The 15,082-nt window shown below is 34.8% G+C and overlaps 2 protein-coding genes and 1 long non-coding RNA gene across 8 annotated transcripts in view; 1 reads left to right on the forward strand and 2 right to left on the reverse strand.

The window, feature by feature from the left end:
• The window catches only part of tuft1a (tuftelin 1a), a 198,190-nt gene that overhangs the window by 146,068 nt on the left and 37,040 nt on the right, over positions 1–15,082 (reverse strand). The gene's annotated exons all lie outside the window — the stretch shown is intronic.
• The window catches only part of cgna (cingulin a), a 70,622-nt gene that overhangs the window by 53,106 nt on the left and 2,434 nt on the right, over positions 1–15,082 (reverse strand). The window lies entirely within an intron of this gene.
• LOC101884810 (uncharacterized) lies at positions 7,908–11,580 on the forward strand. The gene is made up of 6 exons (XR_224518.6): positions 7,908–8,008; positions 8,646–8,683; positions 8,879–8,953; positions 9,251–9,418; positions 9,727–9,912; positions 10,299–11,580. It is a non-coding gene; the product is annotated as an uncharacterized lncRNA (long non-coding RNA).

Here is a 15,082-nt window from a genome sequence, read left to right on the forward strand (position 1 = left end):
CTTTTAACAGCGTAATACTCACTACTCGAGTACTTTTGAAATGGCTACTTTTTACTCCTACTTAAAGTAATATTTACAACAGATACTTGTACTGTACTTGCACTACATTTTTAGCCAAGTAATGGTACTTTTACTTTAGTATACTTTTTCAGTAATCTTTCCACCACAGTAGACCATTCAAGGCCTTGTACGCAAGCAGGATAATAAAATCAATTTAAAAAAATGCTTTGTAGATTAGTCAAAATAGGGGTTATTTGCTTACTTGCACTGGTCCTGAAGCCAGAATTCAATAACTGTAGGTCTGAGATGAGCAAGCGTGACTTAAATATACCTACAGTGTGGTGTACATGAGCCTTCATGGTATTATGATGTGAAAACACTAAATGAGCTCATTATGTTTTCTCAGATAATAAGGAGTGTCACCGCCTGGAAGCAGGCTGAAATAGAGCAGGGAGTCTCTTGTGATGACGGATATACAGGTGCAGAGTTAAACAGGTGGCAGCAACACTATTTTTCTCCTCAACCTTTTTTTCCCTCTCTCTCTACTGACTCATTCTTCTGTTTTTATTGTGGTTACCGTAGTAGGATTTACGTACTTTTACACTAACAGCTATGAAACTGCAGCTCTTGTTCTCAGATGGGTGGAGTTTCAGTCCCAGACAACAGACTTTGAACACCATAAATGCACTATAAAGAAGAACAGGCTTCTTTATAGGAGGGGGTTCATGGTTATATTGAACATGATTGCAGTTAGTCCTGAGGGTCTAGACAAATGCTAGTAACCCATTTGCTACACCATGTTCCATTTTTCGCCGTAATGTTTAGGTATTGGGTTTAAGTCAAAGAGTGATGCTGGCCCTTTAAATAACTTTAGGGCAAGAAGGTTCACTCTTTGATCATATTCAGATCACCTTAGGCAGCAATTTCCAGTCCAACAGACAAAGCCCAAAATCTCCTAAACTGCTGGTCAAGGTTTGAGTTACTGATTTCAAATCAGGAGTACAATAGTCAACTAATCAATTGCCCTTTTTTTGCACAGTTTCTCACACATGCAAGCTAGTGAGAAACAGTATACATTTACTCTATAAGTACGAACATTTGGCCCTCACAAGTATAGCTATTGTAAACCAGAGTACACTATAAACAAAAACAGACATATACATACACTCTCACACGCAAACACACACCTACACACACACATATGCACGGTCGCACACATGCACACAAGTATGAGGCCAAGCGCGCACACACAACAGCATGCAGTCTCTTTTCAAGCCTTTAAAAACATGAATGAATAGAATACACATCAATAATTAATGTGTCCTATGCTCCAAAAGCCACGTTACAGTAGGCCTATGCTTTTACTGACTTTCATGTAAAACTGAGCTTTGCAGTGAAACTGTAAACTGTAAACTGCTGGAAAAACATTAATCAAGATAAAATAATATTTTTTTATCTCGATTAATGTTTTTTTCATAATTGTTGGAAGCCAAAATCAAGACTGAATTTCAATGAATTGCACAGCCCTACATACAGGACGCTGTACTCCACTAATAACCACACCTGCTATTCAGTTATTAATTCTACACTCTAAAAAATAACCTGTGAAAAATATTGAAGTAATTCCAGCGTTATAGATGTGATATTTGCACTTAAAACATAAATTCACAGGGAAAGTATATGTTAACATTATATTGAAACAAAAGAAAAATATTAATCTGTAAACATTTTTTAGATTTTAAATGAGAAAAAAATCAACATGTGTTATGGATGAGACCATAAAATGTGTGCGAGTTTACAGTTATTCTGTGAATTAAACTGCACAACCCAAAAGAAACGATGCTGATCAAAAGGATAAGAGTCGACTCTCTGATGTGAGACCTCTCTGTTATTGATGTGACAAATGTGAAATTGTGTGAATTTAGTATATCAAACATAATTGTTTGAAAACATTGAGACATTTTTTTATACAAGCAGTCAAACGGCCAATTTTACCCACCAGGATACTTGGGACAATCTGCTTTAAACCAACTATGAACCAAAACGGTTTCACTATTTTAGTGAAAAACTTTTTTTTTTCATGGCAAGGTTGACGTTTGCATGGAATTGCTCATTGTCATATTAGTTCCATGTTGCACTCCAAAAAATTGTAGTGTGAAATGTCAAGGATGCTCTTTTAAATCTATGCATGCCACACACACACTCACTCACACACTCACTCACTCACTCACTCACTCACTCACTCACTCACTCACTCACTCACTCACTCACTCACTCACTCAACCTCCAGAGCATTTTACTGTTTTAGGCAATAGAAACACTACCTGCCCTGTCATATCCTGTACACACAGAGACAGCAACAAGGGTAACACACTAAATCCAACAATTATTATAACTAATGCAGTGTCTGATGGTGTCTCTGACAATAAGAATAATTCTTTTTATAAATTTTATTTAACTGATTTGAGTGATAGATCAGATTAAAATTTTTAGTTTGTTTTTATTTCATATTTTCTTTTTTATTGAACTTTTATTTTAGTATTGTTGTCAGTTAATTTGTCTTACATTCTTTTACATTTAGATATTATGGATATTTATACAAGTTTTTGTTGCTTTTGTAGAACAATGGGGTATATACACACAGACTTTCAAATTCAGTCAGCCAGCCCCTGGGCTTCCGCTTAATTGTCATCCAATACAAAATCGCCACGTTGAAGATAGAATTTCTTTAAAAAATAAACAATTAAATAAAAAACAACGTTCTTCATGATATAAAGATACGATATAAATTACACTAAACAAGAAGCACTGCATTAAATTGTATTTTTCTGTGCCATGTCTTTAAAAGGGTGAAATTAATTTTACCCTACTTATTTCAATGGAGTTTCTGCGCTACCCTTTTGCTAATGACGGCACCTGCGTTTATATGGTTTTTCAGCTCTTTTTACACTTTAACAACCAAATGTGTGCTTAAGTCTATTTAACTGATTATACTTGAATTACATTACAACACTATTGCTGTAAAAGGAACCTTATGAAATTGAAAATAGTCACATAAACCTTTCACCGGAAGTTTATTATTGGCTGAAAAACACTTGTGCACATAGCCCATTTAACTGAATTTTACATCAATAAACTAGCAATGCATTATTTACTTTTTTTTTACTTTTAATATTTTTGTTTATATTTAATTTTATTATATTTTAGCCTTATTTTAATAAACTAACTTTAATAAATTATTTTAATAGTTTTAGCTTACAATAACATTATTGGTTTAACTATGTTTGGTGACTTTTAAATATCTGCGTGACGACAGACAAGAGTTTTTACTCTGTAATAACAGTGATCCGGTCAAACAAACAACCAAAATTTAGTCACGGTCCAAAGCGATCCATTTCCTCTGTGTCAGTGTGTCAGTGGCCAGGCTAACAGAGGCTCCATTTAGCCACTCAGCACTGCATTATCCCATAGGCTGAATGGAGGGAGCTCGTGAGTAGGACGAAGGGGGAGCAGAAGGACCCTCTTCCCATTATTACAGTGAAGTGGGGCAGAAAACAAGGCCAGCTATGCTGAGAACACTGGCTTCTCTATCACACTCGCTCTCTCCAGCTCTCACACACTGATCCAAATCAAAGATGTCACTCTTCCCTACTGTATCCAAATGTACTTACATTCTGAACAAACACATTTATTTAACCAGTCTAGAATCAAGGCCAAACTTATGCGAATCGACGATTGCATTTTTATTCTTTATAATAAATATTAATACTTTTTCTCTTAATGAGGACTTTATGATAAATTCTGCATGTGCCTTTTAACATTTAATCCGTTTTTCATCAACTATTAAATTTTTTTTCCTCACTGTATATTTTTGTGGTATTCATTTAGTTATTTCCTATTCTTATATCTATTTCTGCTGCAATGCCACATTTTCCTCCTGACCTGCCGTGTGTCATTCTGTTTCCCTATCTCATCCTCTTCTATTCATTCCTATCCCAACCTAGACCCTTGACTACTGAAATTCATTTATAAAGTATAGAATGTAAACAAAAGTGTGCTAAATAGTCACAGCAAGCAGTTTTACAAACAATGATTCTTCAAAAAAAATAAGCTTTAATGCATTTCAATTGTGTACAGTCCAAAAACTTTCACAAGCTGTGTTTATATTACACACATTAGACAAATAGTTTAAGTGCTAAAAATGGCAGCAACCACACTGGCTATAGCAGGGATGGGCAAACTTGATCCTCGAGGGCCGGTGTCCCAGCAGAGTTTTGTTCCAACACTAGTCAAACACACCTGAACATGCTAATCAGTGTCTTTAAGATCACAAGAAATCTATAAGCAGGTGTGTTTGATTAGGGTTGGAGCTAAACTGTGCAGGACACCGGCCCTCCAGGACCGAGTTTGCCCACCCCTGGGCTAGTGACATCAATTGTCCAATCTTTAACCGTTTAATAATTGTTAATACTACAAAATGGCAGTAAGTTCACACACAACTAGGCAAGGGATGACAACTGGTTTCAAGATTTACTGCTGCTTATAATTGTCAGTACATGTTGTTGTATTCACTTTTTTACTAATGTTTTATTTAGTTTTTTAAAAGACCCAAAAGGACTCTCAACATTAAATGCTACTGGTCAACCCATGATTCAGAAAATGTCTGAAAAACAAATAATTATGCACCAACATCCAACAGTATAGACCAGGGGTGTCCAAACTCAGTCCTGGAGGGCCGGTGTCCAGTAAAGTTTAGTTCCAACCATATCAGACACACATGGGCTAGCTAATTAAGCTCTTGCCTAGGCTTTACATTCAGGAGTGTTGAGGCAAGTTGGAGCTAAAAATCTGCAGGACACCGAGCCTCCAAGACCGAGTTTGGACACCCCTGCTTTAGACCAACTATAGGTTTAAACAGTGCAGTGGCTTACTTAATATTTAAAGAAGTCTTTTTTTTAAGTTTAAGAAATATGTTTTTGAAACTACCCAGACATTTTAAAAGCACATATTTTAGAGCAGTGAAAACTGTGATATTTTTTTATTCAAGATTATCATGCTGGCAGAATCTCATACCGGCCAATGCCTACACACAAACAATGATAAAACGACAGAATTGGTCAGATAATTTTCCAAAATAAATTTTCAGAATTGCATCCAATTAAATCATCTGCTACTGTATTTCTGCATGGCTTGTCAGTTATGGCTTTATGTAGTAAACACTAGAACATCTGAAAGGAGGTGCTGGAGATTTACAGCTGATTACAGACTCATTCATTATGTGGTCAATTACAGAAAATTATTAAAAACTGCAAATAAAAATTGCCTTTGACTAATTGTGCATAGACCTGTCACAATAATCAACATATCAACTTATCACACAATACATGGACATGACCTCAATAATGTTTGGTAATGTAATATACTAATACTATGTACTAATAATAAAGTCAGAATTCAGCCCCCCTTTGAATTTTTTTTTCCTTTTTTGAAAATTTCCCAAATTATGTTTAACAAAACAAGGAAAATTTACATTATTTTTTCTTCTGAAGAAAGTTTATTTTTTAAGTTTTATTTCGGCTAGAATCAAAGAAGATTTAAATTTTTTAAAAGCCATTTTAAAGGTCAAAATTATTAGCCCATTTAAGCTTAATTTTTTTCTGATAGTCAACAGAACAAACCATCGTTATACAATAACTTGCCTAATTGCCTTAACTTGCCTGGTTAACCTTATAACCCAGTTAAGCCTTTAAATGTCACTTTAGAAGTGTCTTGAAAAATATCCAGTCAAATATTATTTACTGTCATCATGGCAAAGATAAAAAAAATCTGTTATTAGCAATGAGTAATTAAAACTAATAAAACTGTTTAGAAATGTGTTGAAAAAAAATCTTCTCTCTGTTAAAAAGAAATTGGGGAAAAAAATAAACAGGGGGCTAATTATCCTGACTTCAACTGTATATCACCCATACATAAACAATTCTAGCAATACTTTAGCTTATTGCACAACCTCTCTAAATTGGAGTTGTCAGTGTCAGTATGGTAAAAAAAAAAAACTATAGTATTTACTATAAATTTCTATAGTATATTTTCATGTGGGTGAATGACAGCTGAAAATATATATTTAATAAAATAAATAATAATAAATGTCAACAAAAAAGGGCAAGGTAAAAAGTAACAATGGCTGTGATTTTTGCTACTAGCTGAAATCGCAGCCTCTGTTACTTTTTACTTTGCACTTTTTTGTTGACAATTATTATTATTTATTTTTTTAGGACGTGCGATGTCTAATTATTCAATTGTTCAATTGACTACAATTAAATTAAATATTATTAAGAATAAAACAGGTGTTATTTGGAAGAGTGAACTTGCATTGTGATGCCATTATATTGTCATTCTGACATTATATAATGAGTGGCGTAAAATGGTAATAACATCGTTTCTCGCCATATATACTTTGGTGCAATATATTGTTTAAAAAAAAAAAAATTAGATATTGTGAAAAGCCTAATTGTGTAGCTTTACCAGACTTTAAAGAGTTTTAACATTTAATTTGTCATATGACAAAACTGCAATACATGCTTTTAATAGAATATTATAATCCATTGTTGTACATGTTCAAATCTTCCCAATTTAGCACATACTTTATAATTATACATATCCAGAGTAAAGCTTAAGCTCATTATAAAAATCATTAAACTCTTGCACGTAATGGGTATACTGTACCTGTCACCAGGTCAGAGAGATCAGCCATTTTTTGATTACGAGTCATATTTCTATCACAAAATCTTATCTGTTTTATAGTGTACACTGTCAGAAAAAAGGGTACGGTTGGGGTACATTTGTGAACACTTGGGGTACAAATGGTGAAGTTGTACCCTCAATGGTTCAAAGTAGCACCCTAAGATACTTATATGTTCCATTTAAGGGTAAAAAAGGTACAAATATGTTCCCAACTGTCAAAGGGTCCATGTTTGGGCCATTTAAGGCCCAAAGAAAGGTACAATCACTTGTGTGAAAAAGGAGCAAGTCATCGTGTATGAAATGGTCCTTCATTTATGTCATGAGTTGTTGGTTATTTGGAAGAAATGCACAAAAAACTGTACATTATAAATTAAATTATTTAATTATATAAAACATGGCCTTATATAAATATTATACATTAATATTTTTGATTTAAGAAAATGTTAACATAAATCTCCCTAAATGTAAAGTGAAATGGCTTATTATACACAGACCTTTCTTTGATTATCAGATTTAATAAACTACTAGAATGGACATACAAGTATAAGGTAGATGTATACAATAGAAATTAAAGGTAACCAGCTTGGTAAACAAAGACAGAGTACAACCTTGTAGCATTAATAAATAAATTAATTAATTAATAAAACAATTATAAAACGTAACAGAATAATACTGCCAAAATAATACAGCTGAGAACAAATAATAGATTTAAAAGACCGAAAACTGGCCGTTAGATATACACAAAATGTATTAAATATTGTGTTTTAACTACAAGAGGGAGATTGAATCCAGCGGCAGATGCGAGATTGACTAGCCGAAGTAAAAGCTGCTGTCGGCGGGGGAGAGAATCATAAAGCTCCCGCTGACAGAGTCCGCATTCACTGAAGCACATTGTCAAAAAAGCGCTGTCTTTGTATATAAACTGCCGATTCGAGTTTAAAACAACTACATTCTCGCCTGAAATACTCTTAAAACTACATTTTGCGACACATTGGATGATATTTTTTTAAACTTGCAGGTCTGCACAGCAGGGTATTGTCCATTGACTTTCACTTAGCATTAGCAGCCAGCAAATTTGAATTCGTGTTGTCCAATAGGATTCTTGCCCGCGCCGTGCATTCATAATGCGAGCTGATTACGTGCGACGGTTAAACTCCAGCTGTTGCACTGTTGTTCTGACGCTCTTCTCGGCGTCGATGGAGGATGGACTTGAAGGACGCAAAGAAGCTGGAATACGCTCGTGAAGACGAAGCACAGACATTTGCAGGTAAGTTTAATGTTAAATAACTTATTGTAAATATCCGTTGGGTCATATTCAATTCATATTTGACGTTACTTTGCCTTGTGTATGTAGTTAAGATTACCGTCGAGTTACCTGCCGCGTGAGGGGACCCTTTTGTAATTTAAGGTTGACCAGAAATTAAAATATGATTTTCACATAACCTGGCCATGAGACAGAGCTCAAAACACTGACAAAACAGCGGTGAAACATTCAGAGAAACAGTTCAAACACATTTCGTTTTGTTTGGATAACGTTAATGTTGTTAAGCCTTTATTGCATACCTTATTTATAAACTCAGAATTTCCTTAGTGTTGGGAAGCTAACGTTCATGCTAACGTTCATGTTTACTCCGGAAAGGAGTGAAGTGAATGCCTTCATGTCTGAAACAATATAACTTTAGTTTATGCATATCTCGACCCACGTCCATTTATAGCAGTTGTATTTTGCAACGTTACATATTTAAATAACGTTATAAATGCATGTCCAAGAGAGTCATAATCATCTGTCTTGTCAGATCGAGGTGCGGGTCATTAATCAAACCTTTAAGTTGCTAATTTAAAGCTTTTTTTTTTTTTTGCTGTTAAAAAAGTTCACACCGATCATGATTTTTTTTTCTTTTTAGAAGATGAAGTGGACGAGGAAGCAGTAGAGTGTAATAACGTAAGTATTTAGTATTTCATCTGTGTATATATATGTATATGTATGTGTGTGTGTGTGTATACTTTTTCCCCAGGAATTCATTGTGCAGTCTTAAATTTAATCTCCCTTTTTCTATGAAACTGTTAGGTGAAGTGTTAAAGTTAAATTTGAATTGTTATGATTGTCATTATTTTGGACTTATATTTGATCCAATAGGTGATTGCTGCAATTGGTGAGGATGCATCATCTTTTAAGAGTAATGCGAATGTCCTGCGTATCCAGTGAAATAAGGTGTGTGACCCTTTATTAAAATTACCCTTATCAGTGAGATCACACATTTTAAATCAGTTCTCAGTTTAAATGAAAAGTTTAATGTCAGTATAAGCCTAAGTGTAGGATTAAATAACTATTATAAATGTTATGACTATTGTAAAAATATTTTAATTTTCAAGCTTTGTGGTGAACACGTATGTGCATTCAAGCTTACAACTATTTGTACAGTGATAACTAAAGGGAAATGGCAACAAAGAATATTAGATAATGTTTTTAGTTAAAGTGAATCACTAATTTCCTTTTTGTTTATTATAGTCATGGTGAACCTGACTGAATGCATTCATCAACCATCTCCAACCAAGTCAGAGCTTCAAGGACAGCTTGTGCTAAAGGTGCCTGAGCTTAATTAAGAAAAAAAAGCATCTCCACTGGCCAAAGTCTACAAAAAAGCAAGAGAATAGAAGTTTGCAGATGATACTACAGGTATTAACATAAAACTTACATAATAATAATTTTGCTAGATCAAAACCTTATTTCTTGGATGGGATCATTAAGTGCCTTTTCAAGCTGCATTTAGCAAGTTCAAACTCATAGGCCTTATATACAAACCCTTTATATAGAGAACATTCCTTAATGTTTTTCTTTAAAAAATGTAATTCATAAAAATACATCAATATCTTTTATTCAGCATTTGCTAAACATTCCAATAATTTTTTCTTTATTTTAAAAACAGGTCCTTTATTTTATTAAATTATTTAGGAGTACTTCATTATTTGTCTTGTTTATTTTAGGGTGTCACAGTGGCGCAGTGGGTAGCACGATCGCCTCACATCAAGAAGGTTGCTGGTTCGAGACTCGGCTGGGTCAGTTGGCATTTCTGTGTGGAGTTTGCATGTTCTCCCCATGTTGGCGTGGGTTTCCTCCGGGTGCTCCGGTTTCCTCGACAAGTCCAAAGACATGCGGTACAGGTGAATTAGGTAAGCTAATTTGGCCATAGTGTGTGAATAAGTGTGTATGGGTGTTTTCCAGTGATGGGTTGCAGCAAGAAGGGCATCCGCTGTGTAAAACGCGTGCTGGATATGTTGGCGGTTCATTCCGCGGTGGCGACCCCAGATTAATAAAGGGACTAAGCCGAATATAAAAAAATGAATGGATGATTTTATTTTGCAATAGATTCTGACTTTCGTGCTGCTCTAATTCTGCTCCCCCATATTCTTAAAGAGAAAGTTAATTGCTTACAGTAATTACACTGGAAGAGGTTTGGGTACTGTTGGTTAAACACTTTGTAATACTCTGATAGATGTTATGCAGTTCTGACAGATTTTACATTGTTTATTGATGTCCTTTTTTTTTCCTTTCACAGTGGGATGATGATGATGCTCCATACCCAACTCTACAGATGGTTGAAAGTCCTTTGCAAAATGTAGGAGAACAGGAGTTAAAAGGCATTATTACATCCTTCGCTGTTTACTGTGTTTTCAACTTGGCTTATCCACGCTACATAAAGAATGCAAAGGATGAACATCAGCAACTCCCCAAGATGGAGCAACACTTTAAATTTGGACAACAGCAACGATCAGTGCAGCTGTCCGAGAGAACTGGTATTGCTGCGTCTGCATCAAACAGCAATGCTTGGATCTTTGCATTTACTTTGGTGCATGCGTTTCGAGTCTGTGCATCAGTGTTTTAAGACTAGCAGCTATAGACATTTCAATAACATTGCCCAAATTAACTGAGAAGCACAAGATGAAACAATGCTAAGAATTTTCTCCGCCCAACATCCTTGATGAGATTGACACCTTCAGGTGTTCAAATTGAACTGTTTTCGTGTGCATGTGAGACTGCTAATGGAGAAGAAATGACTCTTTCCTAAAGAAATACATTTTAAATGTCAATACTGCACTGGTTTCTGTGTGGCAAGTTTTTAATACTGGTGTTGTATGATTCATATTTCCATGCAAATACAGTAAGAGTTTGACTTTGAATGGGGTGGTATAAACCAAGACAGACGGACTTTCAGGCTCTTGAAACATACTCTGCTGATAAACTGTTTCTTAAGAATGTTTAGAAATTTTAAATCAAATGTGTAATACTGTTCGATCAAAAGTGTTTTTGAGATCTAAAATGATAAAGGGTATACAGTAAGTGACATGTTTCAATGTACTGTATGGAAAAAGATTGCGTTGAGATTCTTGATGCTTTTAGAAAATGTAGAATGCAGTGCACTAACAAAAATGTACTTTATGAGGTCTAGTGCTGTTTTAGAAAGATTACTTTGTTACATTGGTAAAAAGGCTCAGTGAAATGGGATGTACTGGTGTTAAAAAATATAATATTAAGCTTTTTCGCTGTTTCATAAAATGTTTTAAAATGTTTAAGCAGCTATTTTTTAGGTTTATGCATCTGGTATGACATTGTGAAACTTTTCAAAAAACTTTCATCTTCTAAAAAGGTGACAATGTAATTGTTTTGAATCTTTCAATGTGTGTTTGTGATAAAATGTTACTGGTATAAAATTACAATTATCGTGCAGTTTGTACTCATGGAAAAATATTGCTTTTTATTCTTTTAAAATGATGTAATGTTTAAACATTCATCCTCTAAAAATGTTGATATTTAATGTTTAATAAATGTGATAAATGAAATTTAATGTGTTGTATATGGAGTACAAATCTGAAATGAAAGGGTACAAAATTCATCCCTATGGAGGAGAAATTGTACCTTTTTTAAAGGTACATTATTGTACCATAGCCCAAGTAAGGTACAAATTAGTCAGCAGAGGTACATATTTGACCCATGAAGGTACATACTGCTAGGGTACAAATATGCACCCATGTGAAAGGGTACAACAGGTGTACCCTTGAGGGTACTGCCCCAGTGACAAGCCATTGTACCCCTAAAGGTACAAATTTTGCACATTTTTTCTGACAGTGTACGAAGACAATTTCATGAAATCAACGATGTGAAAAAACTTGAAAGAAAGATACATGTAAATAAAAAGTCTGACACAAAATACATTTTCCCATTTAAAATGAAAATACTTATTGTGTTCATCATAACAGCATGATCTTAACATTTATCTGTCAGCCGTCATTCTGACGTTCATCTGTCAACAGAAGATTGGGTTCTGGGGATGCTTTATGAAGTAACACAGAAACTACTTGTAGGTTGCTACAGTAGGATTTCTTTTTCATGATTAACAGATGATTTTTGCTCAGAGTAATTTACAACAAATGTAGAGATTTATACTTGCACTAATAGCTTGTTTCCACTGAGCAGAAAGGTCCAGTAGAGCACATTACTTTACATAATTACTTCCATTTCCACTGTCAGAAGTTGCGATTGATATTAAAATAACAAACCATATCATACCACTTTTTTGGAACCCTTTTATCAGGTTACCTAGCACAATAGTGTGATACCTAAAGGATGAAGCTAGACTAATCACTGATTGGTTTACAGAAACGATAAGCTACAAGGAGAACGATAACACAGGAAGCAGACTTTCAGTTAATCGGCTGAGATACAACACCATAATAACACAAATAATAGCCTTATCAGGTGTACCCTTACAGAATCTTTTTTTACTATCTTGAACTAAGTCTAAAGTCAGGGGATTAGGAATTTTCAAAAAATAACACACACAATTTTGGTTTTTCATGAAACCATATTGTTTACATCCACAACACTTGAAATATATGACATCTAGGCATGGGTTGGCATAAGATTCTGATGGTATAATAACCTTGGATAAAAATATCTCGGCTTCATGGTTTATTTACGATTACGATATTTATGATTACTAAAATATGTTCTTTTTAAATGTCTGGGTAAAAAAATCTGCTTTGAACAATGTATTTTATTTGGAGAAACTTTTAAAATATTTTGGGACAGTTAACATGTCAAGCTAAATAATTCAAATGATTTTACTTTCAAATAAATTGACTTTTGATGTCTTAATGAGTTTCAAAATCATATCCAAAGCATCTTTAGATATCTTGTCTGCTGGATATACTGTTGTCCTAAAAAAAGCTTTAAAAAAAATGTAAAAAAAAAATTAAATAAAAAAATACATATACTGTAAGAATGGTACAGCAGAAAATGTCCAAACACTTTTCCAAACCATGGTATACCTTGAAAATGGTTTATAGCAGTTAATGCAGGTCACTATTCACTCTTATTACATAGACTAATGCAAGCAGAACATTTTTGTGGACAAGTTTCCTTCTGGTAAGAAAAAGGCCATACACAAACCTTACACTATGCCCTCAAGGGACATCTGTCCACAGTTCAGAGTCTGCAACCTCTTGTTCTCCCATTAAATTGAATTCTCTGATCTTAAATTGAATAGAGACTGCCGAGCTCTCAGATGTAGAACATCTAATAGAATTAGGAGGGAAGTGAGGCAGTATAACTCTGGAGACGTCTGTACAGTCACTATGGTTTGTATTATCTCTGTTGATGACTACAAATCAAGTCAATGCATCTAGTCAGTGCAACTGAGGACAACGCAGACATGCGTTGCATTAGACTTCATATCAATATGAAACGTGACTTCAGCAGGTTTTTTTCCAGGTCAGAACACCTTTATCGTGGGAGGTAGAGAGAACAGCATGCTTAGCATTCCCAGAGGCCTTTAGGTGTTCAACAACAGCCTTTCAGCAAATTTCAGCAATTCAAATTTGTGCGGTGAACCAGGAGTGTATATTTATAAAGTAAAGATTACCAGTCTACTTATCAGAGAAACACAACTAAGTCTGAATCTCTAATATAGTTTTTGTTTATTTGCACAGAAAGGATAATCAGATCGCTGATATTCACTCTGGGGTGATTGAACTGACAGAGATAAGATATAGAATTCATCTAGATTAGTTCATGAATTTAAGAAACTGAGTTTCTGTGAGAATGTATCAGAGAAAGTGTGGCCTATCGCTAGCTCTCATCCCATTATAAAGCGTCTGGTAACCATCCATTAGTGCTCAACTCCCCTTTGCATTCTTTTTGTGCTGCCAAAATCCCTCTCAAATCTCTACTTTCCTCTCGTGCGTCAACCTTCTCATTTTAGGCACAGACAAACAAGAATTTCTTCTTCAGGATCTCACCGGCATGACCAAAACAGTGTTGCCGAACACAAATAATGCCACCACACAATATACAATAAAATAATATCTAATAACAGCATGTGCTCAAGCATCCAGATTTCAACTTTGAAAAACAGAAGCAAGTTTGACTTTCTATCGTGAATCACACTAAAGGATTGACATCTCACATTCCAGCTGATAGAGCTGTAAAACATGTTGTGTTTGTCAATGGCTCAGCACAAAGTAGCAGGTCAATAACCAAGATGGCAGTGTGATATGGGAGATACAAGAACAATAGATTCTGCTCTTTGCAAACAACAATTGGAATGAAAAGTAAGCTTTCATTGTAATGCCAATTTTACCAACCAGGGCACATGCACAAATGGGTACTTGGGACAATGTACCTGCTTTAAACCAACTCTATGAAACAAATTACTAGGATTTCATGTTAATAAATGTGATTTTAGGAGAATGCCATTTAGGGAGTTTGTTTTTAAAATCACGTTTAAAGCAGTGACAAATCTTGACATGGTGAAACAATATATGTATTCATCCCAAACCATCACAGACTAACAGTATATGGGTCATGGTTTGGTTCATGTACTCACGACTAATACATTCAGTTCAGATGTGCCATTCACTGGAGAAAAGACCACATACATTCACAAAGAATGTATCTTGTAATGTGAATGTGTCTTTGCATCTGAAAACGCGAGATGCAGCAGAAAAAGTTCCGCCATGTCGCCGTTGGCTGGTCAAGATAATCGCCAACTCATTTGAGTGTCTCACATTAAAGTTCTTCTGAACCAGTGCATTGTAAGTGACATTAAATAGCGCTGCTGCATAAATAATGCGGTGGTCATGTGCTGCAGAAGATAACTGTTTTGATTCATTACATTGTTAAAATGTGCTTTCATTTATTCATTCATATTCCTTCGGCTTAGTCTCTATTTCAGAGGTTACAACAGCAGAATGAACTGCCAACTATTCCAGCATATGTTTTACGCAGCGGATGCCCTTTAATAGTAAAGGGTGTTTCCCAGTACTGGGAAATTATGACATAATG

This window comes from Danio rerio, chromosome 16 (genome assembly GCF_049306965.1).
Source record: "Danio rerio strain Tuebingen ecotype United States chromosome 16, GRCz12tu, whole genome shotgun sequence".
Lineage (NCBI taxonomy): Eukaryota > Metazoa > Chordata > Actinopteri > Cypriniformes > Danionidae > Danio > Danio rerio.